The sequence below is a fragment of the Psittacula echo genome (genome assembly GCF_963264785.1).
Source record: "Psittacula echo genome assembly, chromosome: 1".
In the NCBI taxonomy this organism is placed as follows: Eukaryota; Metazoa; Chordata; class Aves; order Psittaciformes; family Psittacidae; genus Psittacula; species Psittacula echo.
This window is the reverse complement of record NC_137735.1, coordinates 105765144-105781119: the sequence shown is the minus strand read 5'-3', so window position 1 is coordinate 105781119 and position 15976 is coordinate 105765144. Positions and strand designations below refer to the sequence as shown.

The following is a 15976-nucleotide window of genomic DNA, read 5'->3' as shown; positions in this document are numbered from 1 at the left end:
TTAATTAGTGATGTAAGAGTCACCTATGGGTGCTGCTTTTGATGCATGTGAGCTCCTAGTTGTGGAATAGTTTATATTGTCATAAATCTCCTTGAGATGGATTTTTTCAGCCCCTGAAACATAACACTGCCCTCACCTGCACCTGAACTTTTTCTGTCTGTAATGTAATACTGAAACCAGGAGAAAGCATCTCAAGTAATTTCCTGTGAACCTTTTCTTTAGGTAAAGAAGGAAACAGATGCATTCGCTGTCTGAAAAATGGTTGACTGTTGGATCAGTAGATCAGACAGTTTGGTGGACAGCGGTGAATATCCTTTGCCACTATTAGACACAGTGGTATGAAGCAGATTTTCTTTTTCTATTGAAAGTGTCTGTCTGCCAGATGGAGTGGTATTTAGGTCAAGAGATGCATTTGTGGTTGTGAAGCCATGCTTGTCCAGCTAAGAAATCTGTGGCCTCTCTCAACTATTGAAGGCATTCAGTAAGCATACAGCTTATTGCCCATGTTTAGCATCTTCGCACAAAGACCCGATCTTTGAAGAAAGTGGAATACAGTATAACATTTCATGTGAAATAGCTGTCCTTTAATAGCATGTCATGCATGCTGCACGACACCATAAACCTTGTGGTAGATATTTACACACTAACTTGCACTGTTAAAGGGAAACTTTAAAAGAGAAAGCTTTTTGTAACCAATAACTGACTTATTTTAACTCTGCCTGCATCTCCTTCTGTCTGTGTTGTGTTGACTCAAGTTTGGAGTCCTAATTTAGGGAAAACTTTACGCAGGAGGACAGTATTCAGAGACAAACTGCGTAGCTGCAGGTCCCATTATCATCAGCGTGAGACAAGGACCATAGCATTTTTCAGGAGCAGGCTGTAAATTAAGGCCTGCAAGATCTGGCCATTTCTTCTCAATGCTGCGTTTGTCTTTTGCTTTATGATACAAGATTTATATTCACATGTCAAGAAACAGATCATAATGGTTATTTCAGAATTCATTTGTTATTTTGCAGTGGTTTTATGAGGCCAATTGCCTAATGCTGCAAAGTTGTTTGTAATGTTAAGCTTCTACACCTAAAGCAGTGAGGTATCCATGGTAACTGTCTTGCCTGTACACAGTACCCCAGGCTGCCTTTTCACACAGGTCAGAGCATGCACATTCCCAGATACTGACTCAATTTAGTCTGCCTTACACATCAGGTATTTTTAAAAAGACACTGGCTCTGACTTTTTTTTTTTTTTTAATAAATTTCCTATTTAATTGGTCATTTGGGCCTCTGCATTCTGCGAGTGAAAGCAATATAAAAAGCCCTTGCTGCTGTAAACATATCTGTTGCCCAGACCTATTCAAATTAAACCTATCTCTTGTGCTGAAAATATTAAGGGCTTTGCAGCAAGGAAATTGGCAAATTAATGTTTCTACTTTACCACTGGGGAATCATCCTAATGTGACGTTTACAGTAGCATGATTTCATTTAGGTCCTCAGTCAGGTACTCAGCATACTTAGCTCCCTTTGACTTCTCTTGTGTTTGAAGTTGCACCAGGATTAGGCATTGAAGAATATCCTCCTTCCTCATCTTCTTGTTGATTTGCACAGTACATATTCATTGAAGATTTATTTCTGTTCTGATCTATAATGATTTTTTTGCTGTTGTCTGAGGTACTTCTCTGCATGTAGGGATTGGTGCATGGACGGGAAGCTGCTAGGAGGGACAGGAACCAGCTGACTCTGGGGAGGTGCTTGGGTGGCAGATATAGGGATTGTAACTGCGCAATAAATCGTTGATGACCCGCATTCCGTGAATGCTCTATGTCTCAGCCCTAGTTCGGAGGGAGATAGTGCTTCCGTCCCTCACCACACGAGTAGCGAGAAACTACGCTGCATACACCAAAGCCTGAGGAAAATTCTCTGCAAAATGGGATGATGTGCTTGGAACTTTTTTCACCTGACATCCTTCTTCATCTTAAGCTTGTCCTGTCCATTTTTTGACATAATTTTGCTTCATCTTGTTGTGTTCTGTGAGTTCCAATGCTTTTGCTACAGTGAATCATCAGGTGTGTTTCTTCTGAGTGTTCAGGTTAGTGATTCGAGTGTGGAGGAGGAGAACAGGCTCAACTTTTAACCAGATGCTTCTTTCCCAAATGCTCACTTGCCCTTTTCCAGTCTCTTCCAGGGCTGTTTTACGAAACAACGAGGCAGGATTACTGAGGGGGAGAAGCTACAAATCAAGTGTTGTATGTATTATAGTGTGTCATTGGTACAGCCAGGGGACAGGGAGGAAAAAGGCAAAATCAGAGGGGACAAGAAGGAAGAAAAAAGATGGAAGACAGCAAAGCAGGAGAGACAAAATCCAGATGCTGTCCTGGTCTTCTACATCATCCCTTCTGCACTATATAAATCTGTCAAGCTTTTGGCCAAGTCTTGGCAGCTCTGGGCACCACAGCTAGAATACTAATAACTTGTTCCTACTTATAGTGAATTTTAGGGTAGAAAGAATATGAACTATGTAGGCATCTATGTGACACTGAATCCTTAACAGTCAAAAAGCCATTTAATCTTAAAGTGGGCTCACAGGGAGACAGAAAGGCACTTAATATGTATAGGAAACCATTTTATGTAACAAAGCCATCGCAAAGTTGTAATTAATCAAAGGAACTAAATAATGGTGACATTCTGGGCAGTGTTATTTAGGGCTAAATGAGGGATCTGGTGTTCATAGGCTGTCATTAGAACTAAGAAGTCTGATGCTGTGGCTGTCCCTGCCGTGCAAAGTCATTCTTTAGTGTGTTAGAGGATGAGGCATTTTGGACTTTGTTAGTACAAGAACAGAAAATTCATCTGTGGGAGGCAGGAAGACAAGTTTCTAGAGTTGGCTGCGTGAGTATGGGCACCCACATTGGCAAACAATGATAGGACAAGGGGTAATGGGTACAAACTGGAACACAAGAGGTTCCACTTAAACTTGAGAAGAAACTTCTTCTCAGTGAGGGTGACGGAACACTGGAACAGGCTGCCCAGGGGGGTTGTGGAGTCTCCTTCTCTGGAGACGTTCAAAACCCGCCTGGACACATTCCTGTGTAACCTTATCTAGGTGTTCCTGCTCTGGCAGGGGGATTGGACTAGATGATCTTTTGAGGTCCCTTCCAATCTCTAGCATAGTGTGATATTGTGATACCCAGGTCAACACCAGCAGAATGTCTCACTGAAGAAGAGAGCCTAGAGCTTCTCTCTAAGCAGTTGCCTTGTGTTCAAAATCTAAAGTGTTTCTACCTGCCATCATTTTTATGTAAGCCAGTGATATTTTGCTAAGCAAAGATGAAGACAGATAAATGAAATGCAGACTGTTTTCATGTTAAGATTTTGGTAATGTGTACTTTCTTGTCATGGCAATTCTGCTTTTTTTACCTGTTGAACGTAGAGTTCCAGCTGATGTTTTGGATTACTATAGTGCTCTGCTCTGGGTGTCTCCACACCAGAGATTTCATAAAAACAGTTTTCTCTTGAATGTACATTTCACTGCACTAGTTTTTTGATCCAATACAAATAGACTTGGTACACTTCATGTCTCTCTTAAACACATGCAGATTGCCAAAGCGGGTCAGAGCAGACGATTAAGAGTGCTGTCTCTCTGTGTAGCCATCATCAGATGCTTCAGAAGGTCTGAGTCTCCACTGTAGGCAGAGTTGAAGTTTTCTATTCTTCCTGAAGTCTTGGGATAATCCTTAACAGTAAGATCACAAATCTGTGGCCTCCAAAGACTGAGATTTTGTCTTTTTTCCCATAGTAATTTTTTTAACATTTGCTATTGTAACTGGTTTTGCTTGTTTTCTGTAGAAATGCGCAAATCCTCTCTGAGTCTTGCTGAATTCTTGGTCTCATTGATTTTCCATGGTAATGAGTTCTGCCATCTAATTATGTGTGGTTTAACAAGTATTTCTTTATCACTTTTTCACTGATCATCTTTACATTCGTTTGAAGGTCCCTTGGGTGGGAGAGGAAGCAGAAATTCCTGACTTTCCCATCTTCTCACCATCCATACTTTTCTGTCACATCTTTCCATCTCTTTTCCAAGGAGAGCAATCTCAGTCTTTAATGCCACATGTTTTTCATACCTTTGTGTGCTCCCAGCACTTCTCTGAGCCTTCTAGGAGGTGGCAAACTATAGTAAACGCAGAACTTCAGATGAAACTGTGCCATTGACCTAATTTAGGGCACTAACTTCATCTATACTTTTTCCCACCCTACTCAGCCTTTTAAGATGATTTTCACAGAGATAGGCTAACTAAACGCAGCAGCAATGCTGCATTCAGAACAGAGGATTTTCCTAATAATCAGAATAGCCTGAGCTGTGAATTATGTAGCCCCTAAGACTGTTGACGGGTTTTGTTTTGTATTAATTCAAAGCACTGACTGGCTGGCATGCATATGCAGTCTAATTTTTTGTTACTGAAACTGTAAAGTTCATCTGGGTTTTCATAATGCCATTGGGCCCTAATGCTGGGATGTTGCATGGCATTTATCAGAGAGATGTCATTAGCGGGGATATCAGTACTCTTGAAACACAGTAGAAAAAATTGCAAGTCAGTTTGAGGACCTCCAGAGCACGTTTCTTGCAGGCTCACCGTCAATCTATGCTGTACTTAACAGCTCTAAAGAAGCATATGACATTGTATTTCCATAGCTACATGCTGTGCATGTAGGAGCATTCCAATGATAATGTATTTCTCCTTGGAAGCAATAGAAATTTAGGCATTATAATGGCAACAGCTTCATAATAAATGTATACTAAAATATATTAAGATGAAAAAGCCACTGCACATGTGCAGTGACACGTCTTATCTGTGACATAAATAACTCAGCAATTTTAGCAAATATTAAATATAAAGGGTGATTTAATATTCTGGGTGAACAGCTTGCATATTGTTTTTTATATAAACATGAATCTGTCTTTTAGCAGTGGGAATTTTGAAAGCTGAGACAGCCTCTTGAAAATGTGTCTTCGTCTCCCCCTTGTTTGCCCCTTGTCTCTACTCTTGAATAGCTAATTTAATTTCAAGCAAATTTTAGTCATTTTTTCAACCAGTTCTAGGGTGGCTTCAATTTGTTTTGTTCTGTTTTTTTTTCCTGTTCAACCTAGAAGAGAACTTCCTCCTGATTTTGTGAAACTTAGCATTTAGAAATTGCTGTTGCTCCTAAAATAAGATGACAGCTAAGGAGCTATTGAGCTCTGGCATGGCAGCTAATATACCTCTGAAAGTTATTAAAACCAAAATGTTACTCTCTTAACAACGTTTCAGTTTCATTCGGCAACTTCGGCTAATGGAAACTGTTTATGAAACTTCTGCTGCAGACTTACACAAAGTCAGAATAATTTCCGTGGCACTCTTCAGAGGGTGTTATTAGGTTTATTTGTTTGAACTGATGAAATCTTGGACTCCAAGAGTAGAAAGCTGATATTTGCTTCTAATTTAAAAGGAGAGATTGAGAACTGCTTTGAAAACAGGAAGTCTTTTTCCTAGTAAAAGATACCTTGAAAATCAGAAGATGCCTTGAAAAATCAGAATGTCTGTCATTTGAAATTGATGCTCTATTATGAAAACTTCAGATATACCAGGAAAGACCAGCTCCCAACACCAAGTCACTGCAGTTTTGTGAATCGGTAGGTAAAAGCCAGGATATACCCTGAATGACCCTAGATCGGTGATTAGCCTGCTCACTTATTAACGACATTAGTTGGCCTAACCTATGGTCTGAACCAAGACCTGGTTCCTTATTCCTGAGGAATAAATCTGCCAGGCAACTTTTCTCCAGCCTCCAGAGGAATTCAGTGCTTAGTTTTCCTACAGCCAAACTCAACGTGCCGGAGCAGAAGTGGAGCTCAGATCTTGAGTAACTTTTGAGTTGTAAGATTACCCATCTCTCATGCTTAACCAAGGGGTCCTTTACTTTTAGAGTAGCCTTACCTCATAATCCTGGATCTCCATTAATTCTTAGTTACTTGGGCTCCATTTCTGGCAGTGGATGTGCTAATTTGCCATTTGAAGAAGACGAGATGTTGTGGTTTGCGTTGATAGCCATGTGTCAGCAGCTATGTCCTCGCTGAGAGTCAGTAGCAAGGATCTGAGCTCCTCTTAGCACGCAGTATCAACAAATCTGCTGGAGGAGGTTGCTAAGTCTTTACTTGGTATTTACCACCTCTGGCAATCAAAGTCATGAGTCAGGCTTGTAAAAATGATGAAACTGCTTTGGCTTGGTTTCTTAATGATCAAAACCACAACAGCATATTTTAGGGTTTTTTTTCTTGTTTTTTTTTTCTGGCTCTGGCCACACAGATTTCACATTTCCAAGACCAGGAGCATTAGAAATTATGTTAAGGGGGTGTGTGGGTTTTGTTTTGGATTTTTATTTTTGATGTGAACTGGAATTTTCATACAAGCACGTAACTCTAGGTGCTGAGCTTAAAGTGCCAGCTGTCCTGAAAAGGATAATACAATTGGAAAGTTGGTATTAATGGAAAATTCCCAATTAAGTTTAATAAAAAATTATTTGAACTACTGCTTTTTTTTTAAAAAGCAAGGAATTATAAATATTTTCAAGTTATCCCTGTCAAAATGAATAGCTAATAAAGTGTTGGATTTGTGGTGTTGTCTGACTTGGCTCTACTTTTCTGTTACTTTGAAATTCCTCCTAATTTCATAGATATAGTGTAGTCAGTGCAGTAGTAGGTGGCAATTATTCTCGTCTGCTTAGAAATGGAGGAAGATGCTTTGTTTTTTTTGTCATGCTGTGCAGCATAGAGCAAGGGGAGAGCCTGCCTGTCACTGCAGTTAGCATTTAGGACATTCCATGCTGTACCTTGATCTCATCCAGACTATTCTTTTGAGCTGATGTGTGCTCATTTTCCAGCAAGGTAGATGCAAAGACTCTGTTTCCATATACCAGTGGATAACACTGGTAGTTTCTGCTGCTGTCCTGATCTGCCGCAGGGTTGGCTTCCCCTATCCATTTCTGGTTTGCTCCATAGAAAGGATCTGCTTAAATATGTTTTGACCAGCTGTTTTCCTTTGCAGTAGCCACAGTCTGGGTTAGACTGTAAGAATGCAAACTTGTATGTTGGCCTTTCAAGAATTTAAAGTAAATTCAGGTCTTTCATTTTAAGCCATTTAACGGCTGATTTTGTACAGTCTTTAGACACCTAAAAATGCAGGTATACTTGGAGGTGGACACACACACATGCGCACACACTTGCTTTTCTCCTCAATGCCTGAAGTCCAATAAATGAGCAATAATTTGGTATCTGTTTTCATGTAAGAATGCAAGGGGCTTTTCTCAGAAGCATCAGTTGTGTGTGTTGGTCATTTTTGTCAGGCTAGCTCTTGGGGCAGTGTAGACAGAGTTGCTGGTCGTTGTCAAAAGCACATCTGTAAATCATGGGAGGACAGAATCTGGCAGTTACATGCACCGAATATAGTGGTATTTGGGCAAGAATGAGTGGCCTTAGAGGAAAAATGGTTGGTTTTTATGAGTTCTTGGTATTGTTTTGAGACAAGACATGTCCCCAAAATTATTTTGCAAGGTAGTAAATGCTGAGAATTAGTTTCTTTTACTATCACTATGTTGTTTGTGTTGGTTTTTTCTTTAATAATATAGCCATACAGAGCAGTTCTGGCTGAGTAATTAAAATTAACTGGGAATATTTGTATATGTTGGAGAAAGTGGCACAGGTCACAGTTTCCACAGTGAAGCCCCAAACCATGAAGTGCTCATTTGGTATTGATACAACCTAGAACTCATGTGAAATCCATTGAAAAATTTCCAAAGGCCTGGTAACCTGGATTGCAAAGTAATCCTGATAACCTGGTTTAGAAAATGCATAGGTTCCTTCAAAGGTAAGTGGTGTCAGGAATATCTGGAATGGGTTAGACAAAATTCTGAATATCTGAAATTTTGTATCAATCTTTACTAGTAGACAAGGATAAAATCAAGAAATCGGTGAAGCTCATGGTGGGTAAAAATGAGCAGGTGAAAATGGAAGTACAAAAGTGCCTCCTGAGCCGCTCTGAAAATCCTGAGCCAACAAGTGAAGATCCTGGCATACCTAATTTTAAAATCGGACATGCAGTTATGCTGCAGTGCATCCCTTATCTAGTAAATCAGGCATCTGTAATGCTTTGGCTTTGGAGTTCAACATAATAGGAACATGGTGAAATAGAATAATGTAATGAAAATACTGTTTGGCCACTTCTGATATTTTTCCCTAGCTACCTGTTTCAAATTGCTCTTAAAATGTCGAAGCACAGTAGAGCATGAGTATGCATCTGGAAATTAAGTGTCTGTTTTGGTAAATACTCACATTAGGACACTTTAGGGGTAAATTTTTCTTGCAGACCACGGGGAGTTCCACACAGAAATCCTGTTAACAAATAATAGGATTTGTGTGCGTAACTCTCTGTGCATCACTTTGAAAGTTTACCCCCTGCAGCATAAGAGTTAGATAATTTTAGTCTTTGAAAACTGTGCTTCCCAGATCTGGTATTTTTCTTCAGTGTGATATTGATGGTGCAGTCATAAAGGCTTCTGAATAATTGGGAGCAAATCTGACATTGTTTTCTTTCACTGGTGGAGAACTTGGGTTATTGTGTTTCTCAATGCTGTGTCTTGTACTAGGGAAAGTTGCAAAGGAAAAATTACAACAAAACACGATCTGTTTTATAAGTGCACAATTTATGAATACAGATGGAAACCGTGTAACCGAACAAGCAATGCGACAAGTGACAGTATTAACAATAATATTTTCCCACACAAAGACCTACTCTGTATGTACAAATCTCTCTCTCTCTCTCTCTCTCGCTATATATATACATATATATATATATATATGTATGTAGAGATCTTATATTGGAGGGGGCTGGGAGAAAGAGGACACTTGACACCTAGTAATATTTTCTGGGCTAATAGTAAAATTTTATAATATGCAAAATCAAACTGTATTTTTAAAATGCTTTCTTCCCAATGTAAGCCTGAATGCCTCAATGCTGAGGTTTTCCCTAATCGAAACAGTTTTCCCCTCCTGCTGTATTCATAGTGGAGACCCTTTTTAGAGATACTGCCAAAGAAAAAAGAAATCTTTCTTTTAATATGACACTTTTCCTGAGGTTTTTTTTCAGGGTGCAGAATTGGACAGTTACCAGGCAAAACCTGGTTTTCTTGCAGTGTGTCCAGTATTCTTTTCACTATCCATATTCAAAATAGACTGGCAATAGCATTTGTTTTGTGATATTTGGCACTTAAACTTCCAGCTTTCTATGGAACCTGGAACTGCAAAGGAAAGAAGAGTTAAAGGGCTGTTAAAAAATGAATTACTTTTTAGAACCGCTGCAGTTTGGTTTTAGAGAAGAATCATACTTGTAGTTCTTTATTTTATCTGAATGTGTTAATGAATCTCTACACTAGTTAGAACCTCAGGTTTATCAGTAAGCATTTGTGATGTAGGCAATTTGTATTAAGACAAGTAGGATTAAAACCAGATTTGTGTAGGATTGAACAATGGCACATTTAAAATGTGGGGTGTCTCTGCCTAATGAGAGACAGCTGAGAGGTGTGGGTGGCCAGTTTTTCTCTCCTAGGAGAACTGTGTCATGAAGTCTGGTGCATATTTTGGGTTTTTTCTTTTTAGTGTTTTATAAAAACTTCTGCCCAGCAAAGTATGTGTCTGCTCCTCCTCCTACTTAAGTTGCTGGCAAATGTCCCTTTGATTTTAGAGGAAGCAGAGCTGGACACCAGCTGGACCCAGCATCATATTTAAAAGTGATTTTTCTCTGAATAAGTGCCCCAGTGTTTATTCTCTCAACTCTGCTGCTGAATGTCATTTTTGTATTTTGAGTGTGAAAATATGTCAGCTTCAAGTATCAGTTGGCTATGAAAGCATCTTGTTGCAAAAAGATCAGAACCAGGGAAAAGCTCACCCTCTATAAAACCAACCAAGCAAAACAATGCCCTGAACAACCAACCTCTCCCAACTCACAAGCCCTCTGGAAGTTGCTGACATCAAGAAGACAGAAATACTCCACTTTGTGGACATAGTGGGAGTCAAGACTCTGAGGCTCTCTTCCAAGCTTGTGCTCGTGCAGCACCATGCACTTGGTAGCTGTGTGCCTCAGTTGATCAATTTTGGAGATGAATCATAGAATGGTTAGGGTTGGGAAGGATCTCACGATTATCCAGTTCCAACCCCCTGCCATGGGCAGGGACACCTTCCACTAGACCAGGTTGCTCAAAGCCCCACCCAGCGTGGCCTTGAACACTGCCAGGGATGGAGCATTCACAACTTCCTTGGGCAACCTGTTCCAGTGCCTCAGCACCCTCACAGTAAAGAACTTCTTCCTTGTATCAAGAAGTGCTTTAGAATGAGAAGATGGCTGTGCCATCTTACATTTCAAGAGCAGGGTGAATGATAATCTAAAAGGTTATAAGATTTCCATGCATGGAATCTTCAAAGAAACCACTTACAAAACTTCTCCTGCCATGTTTTCTCTCCAAGGGAAATAAGGCAACAAAAATATTTTGAAAATGTGTGAAAAGCAACAACAACCAAAAAATCATCCTGAAGCACTCAGATCAAGCAGGATAGAAATTTAATTTATAATTTATGAGAAGAAACATGTAGAAGTAGGTGGTTTTTAAACAGCCTTCATAGAAAGCTTAGAAGGCTTCTAACCTCATCTATATTTAGCACAGGAAAAGGTGGCATGATGTCTTCATAGATTATGTGAGATGCTATATTTTTGTCTCCCAGCTTGTTCTCCTAATGTAGACCACAAGATCTTCAAATAGTTTCTGTCTGAGAAGCCACCTAGTCGTGATTTAGTAACTGCCAGCAATAGAGACTATCACACCTCTTCTTAAGCTGTTCCAATAGCTAAATGCCATTACTCTTACATAAAAATAAAATTCATAACCCACAAACTGAATAACCCAGCTGCCTCTGCCTCTGCCTCTTTTCTAGCTGAATTTTCTTCAGCTTCTCACCAGTGTGTCTTACACCTTTATCTTGTAGACTGAAGTCATCCATTATCAGATTTCTCATGTGGATAGTCAGAAAGAGTTCATGTAGTTTGTTTAGACTGATAAGCTCAGTAGATTGAAAGCCTTGAATTTCTGATGAGAAGGCATGGTTTATTCTCTAATCATTCTTGTGGAGCTTCTCCAAACCTAATCCAATTTGTCAGCATTCCTCTTGGATGGTGGACACCAACCTGTGATACAGTATTCCTACAGTAACATGCCCCTGCATGTGGAGTAGTAAGATTGGCTCACCTACATAATAGCTCTTGTTACCCTTTCCAGAACGTGTGATTTTGGGAATTGTTGTTCCACCGATTTTTCTCTAAGACCTTCTAGTCTTCCCCAGAGACATGGCCTCCTTAAACTGAGTCCTTCATTTTCTGGTGTTCCGCATTTTGTTGTTATTACATCTATAGCTACACTACATGTATAATGAAGCTCGTATTGTTTGCTTCTGGTCAGCTTAATAAATGGGGCAAAACTGTTATTGGTGACTTGATCTTATCCCCTTTTTTGTGTGTCCTTTCTGAATGCTATTAATAATTATTTTCTGTATTCTTTTTCATTTAAAAGGAAAAAAAAATCAGGCAGACAATAAATACTACATGAGGTTGCTCATTAGAAGCCCATACACTCATTTATGATTTCTTGCTTTAAATTGCACATTGAATTCTGTCATTTACTTTAGCTGTTAAGCCATTTGATAACTATGCTTGTGTGGTTACTTAATACAAAATTTTGCCTTATGATATTGTGTAACACCACCAGTTTATAAAATTTTACCAGAGTGATATTTTCATTACTAGCAAACCCAGAACATGGTCTTCAGAAGTTTGAGAAGGTCTGTCTTTCTTAAGCCCATAATGAGGCGATTATTACAACATGATGTCAGGACTATAACTGCCATCAGTTTGTAGTAACTTCCTTTTATTTTTGTTAGTGGAACTCAAAATCAGCCAGTTTTTTGTTTTGTTTTGTTTTTCTCTGAATTGATATCAAACTGACTGCAGTGGGTTTGATACCGGTAAAAAGTATGAAAAGTACTCCTGTATACTTTTTCAAGAGCATTGTTGCATGTTAGATTTCTTCAGTTCTCTGGGATTTTCTACCTGTTACAGACTTTCTGGAAACCTGAATTAGTAGGATCCAAGGCAGCTCCTTTTCATACTTGGCTTCAAGTTATTCAGATCTGAAGATGTAACATACCTAATTTTGAGTCCTCCTGGATTAATGCTGAAACATACATCATCCACTGTATCACAGAAATATTTATTGGACATGGCTGCCTTTTCTGTGTTATCACTGGTAATCTGAGCATTTCCACTACATTATTTTAATGTAGAGTGAAAACCAGAAGAGATCACCAGAACATATAATTCAGCCTTCTAAACATCAGAAATATCATTCAAATTCCTTAAGAAGTGTGCAAGTACAGGACAAATAATTTTTTGGCAGTGTTATACAGCAAGCTGGTGCTGATGCAGGTATCCACAATAAGCCTTACATATCTCTGTCTGCTGCTGCTTCCACAGGCAGAACACCCCATCCTTATGTGGAATGAGCCTTTTGCAGGCTTGGAGAAGGAAAGTGAATAAACTATTGTATTAAGGCATTTAAATCAAATTTAAAGACCAACTAGTATAATGAAATACGGACTGAGAAAACGTAATTTGTTTGTGTCTACATGTTCCTATTGGAGTAATTTTTCCCTATTGGAAACTTTTGTCTGTCAATCCCTAGCTATTTAAAACTGCAACAACAGTAACCAGTTGTTCCTTTCTTGTGTCCTCAGTCTTTATCCTAGCTTTGTTAGAAACAATACAGTGGTATTCATGGGTAACAATAAGACTGTTATGTTTCATTGTGGTTTTTTTCAAAGCTATACAATGTTCTAGCCATTATAGAAGGATTGCAGTCAGCTGAGTGATGTTTTCATGCTACTTCCGTACCCTAATAAGAGGTAAAAAAGAAAGTGTATTGTAGCCAGCAAGGGAGAGATTCAGCTTGGAAAGTTGGGAGTTGTTGCATGTGTAGGAACCTGGTGAGGGAAGTTAGCGCTGTGCTGCCTAGTTGCTTTAATTTTTGGTCTCTGCTTTAGTAATACAAGTGTCAGTAATAGTTGCTGCGAGCTGCTTATTCGCTACTGCTGTGATCATTTGCTTTTGGCCAATATTAATTTTGTGGCTATACTAAGTTAGGAAGCTGTTGACAAGGACATCAATGGCATAGCTGTCTCACGCTGGCAGCAGTTTGTCTTGTCTACATGATGGGGCTGTTCCTGACTCTGTTTTTTGGCATTCCCATAAAAGCATACCCAGACACCTTTGCCAGTAGGATCAGCACTTCTTCTGGAAGCAGGGTCTTTCCAGCATTTTCTAGCATGATGCCTCACACAGTTACATGCTAGAGCTGCCAGGTGTCTCTGATACGTTGCATAAGCATTTGCACATTTCTCAGCTCCGGTTCGTACAGATGGGCTCTTCTGCTCTTTGTAGTGGCAGCTGATTTCACAAGTTTTGGGGATGTAATCTGACTGCCCAAGGTCATCACACAGGGGATAAAGATCCCAAGCCTGCAACTATGTGGGCTGAGTCTGAGGCTATGTTTTTGGCACGGCTGCCAGGCAAAGCAGAGGTTCCAGCACATTTCTGCTTTTCAGACATGGATGTTCTCAACTTTTGACTCTGGCTTCTGAGAACTCTACGTGTTGTCTGGATTCATGGGAGGTTGAGAGAAGAAGTGAGAGAGAGGAGGAATCCTAATAATTAAGACTTGCTCATTCAGGACAAAAAGTGAAGTCCTTGCCTTAGTTTGGATATGAGTGGAGCAAAATTCCACTTTCCATAACCTTTTGTTTTGCTGCTCCTGCTGTTGTCTTTGAAGGTAAAAAGGCATGAAGAAGATCTGAGAAGTGCTAACAGTTGCTTGCTTTCAGGAAATAAGACTCAAGTGCTAAATCATTCAGTTTATTAGTCAAATGCTATTTCATGGTCTTAAACATTCTTCCTGATAAAATAAAGACTGTTCTGATTGAATAATAAAGCTTGTGACCACGGTTGTTATTCTTAACTATAGATAGATGGCTTGTGGTGTTTCTTCTCATGACTGCACTGTGACTGTTTATATAATTTACCATGGCACTCTGTTAGTCATCAACAGACTGCATAGATTGCTGGTAGAGGATGTTCCCTCAAGCTGAGTGGTTAATCAAGCGGTATGGCAAATGCCAGCCTTTCTGATTAAAAGATCTTGTCTCAATGCTTTGCCCATTCTGTATCAGGTCCTAGGTTGATGTTAGGAAGTGTTTCTGTGCTATGATTCTATTTGTGTGATTCACTTTTATGACTGTGATGTATATGCCTGAGCAATTTTGAAAAAAGGCTTTATGCTGGTTCTCAGTTCATGCTTATAAGTTGGATGGGAACCATTTCAATAATAAGTTTGTCTTTTTCAGGAGATGGGGAAAATGAGGTTCACTTTCCTCTAAGGCACTGGAGTTTGGTCACAGCTAGAGACAGGATATTGAGCAGGAGGAGCTGGTGTTCTTAGCTATCTTGAAATCTCCTATGAGGGTGGTTAGCATACCTTGTCCATGCGTGCAGGTTTAAACCCCATCATAAACTAGGCTGAGGAGGAATCTGTTTTCACGTGAGGTCCTCAGAGACTTCTGGTTCTTTGTCGTCCTCTGTAGTGCAGAGTGCTCTGGCTTAAGCTCACCTGGAAAATCCATCTAATAAATTCTCTGGCACTGCAGATGTGTAGGTAGTTCTTTTTGTATTTCTTGCACTGTATTTATAGCTTTGATACTTTCAATAGGCCTTGTACTTTTCTTGGCTGTTCGAAGGAACTCTTTATAGGCTGTTACCAAATTGAAACATCAAAAAGTGAGAACCAGGAAAAAATGGTGGGTTCGTGTTGTCAGGCTACACATACTGCATTCTGGCATTTGTTTGAGGTGGACTAAGCCCATTGTTTCTGAGGTCCATAAAGCAGTGAAGCTCCGGTGGGGCATGTGGTTGCTCTCGGAAATATTAACAGAGAAGTGGGAGTGCAAGTAGTGCTTCTTGCGGTGTGTCTGGGACGTGCTTCCTTACTGCTTGCTTTCTGTGGTGGTCACAGAGATGTTTTGATTGCAAAGTTGCATACTGCACTAATGTGCAGGCTCTGGTGAGTCGGTAAGTACTGAGAAGGCTTCTGGTGCGCATATTTCCAAGAACCATTTTTCATTAAAGCCAGTAGGTGAATAAAAGTAAGGAAAAGTATTCCCATTTTAATGCCAACCTGTTGAAATGAATGATTTTTCCCCTTCTGTGGTACTCTTTTGCTGTACTCTTTTCTTCATAAAATCTTAGGTTACACATACACCTACAGTTGTTGTGTCACCTTCTGCCTCTGTAAAGCTGTTTACTGCAGGTGTTCCCAGGAGACTGAAGGCAAAATAAAGTGGCCAAGTAATTGGTCTCAACTCTTAATTCAGTGTGTCTTGTATTGCTGAGTATAAGCAAAATGAAAGGGAAGATTTTCAGAGAGCTGCATACAAATTTTGATTGGTTGAGGTTTTGTAGGTAAAGGAACAAGGAGATAGAATGCTTTTTAAGCTATTCTGTCAAATGTCATATCTCTGTTTTAATATTTCATGTGATGTGGCTTCCTTCAGATGATCAGCTGGATTATCTGAGATCAGAGAAAAGGAAGTGATACTACTCAGCTGCAGAAAATGGAAAGAAAGTACTGCCATGGCAGGACAGGGCAGGGCACAGATACACCGTAGAGCATTGGCTCTGTAGAACTTGTTTCAATATACACTTCTTACAGCTAGCCAGTAAGAATTATTGAGGTGGAGGTATTTTATATATAATCAATAACTTTAAAAGAAACTTCAAAGAAAGTTTATACAACAGTATTTT

General features: G+C 39.6%; 1 protein-coding gene across 1 annotated transcript in view; it reads left to right on the top strand.

Annotated features, from left to right (window-relative positions):
- Positions 1–15976, top strand: part of ITPR2 (inositol 1,4,5-trisphosphate receptor type 2) — a 265600-nt gene that overhangs the window by 169638 nt on the left and 79986 nt on the right.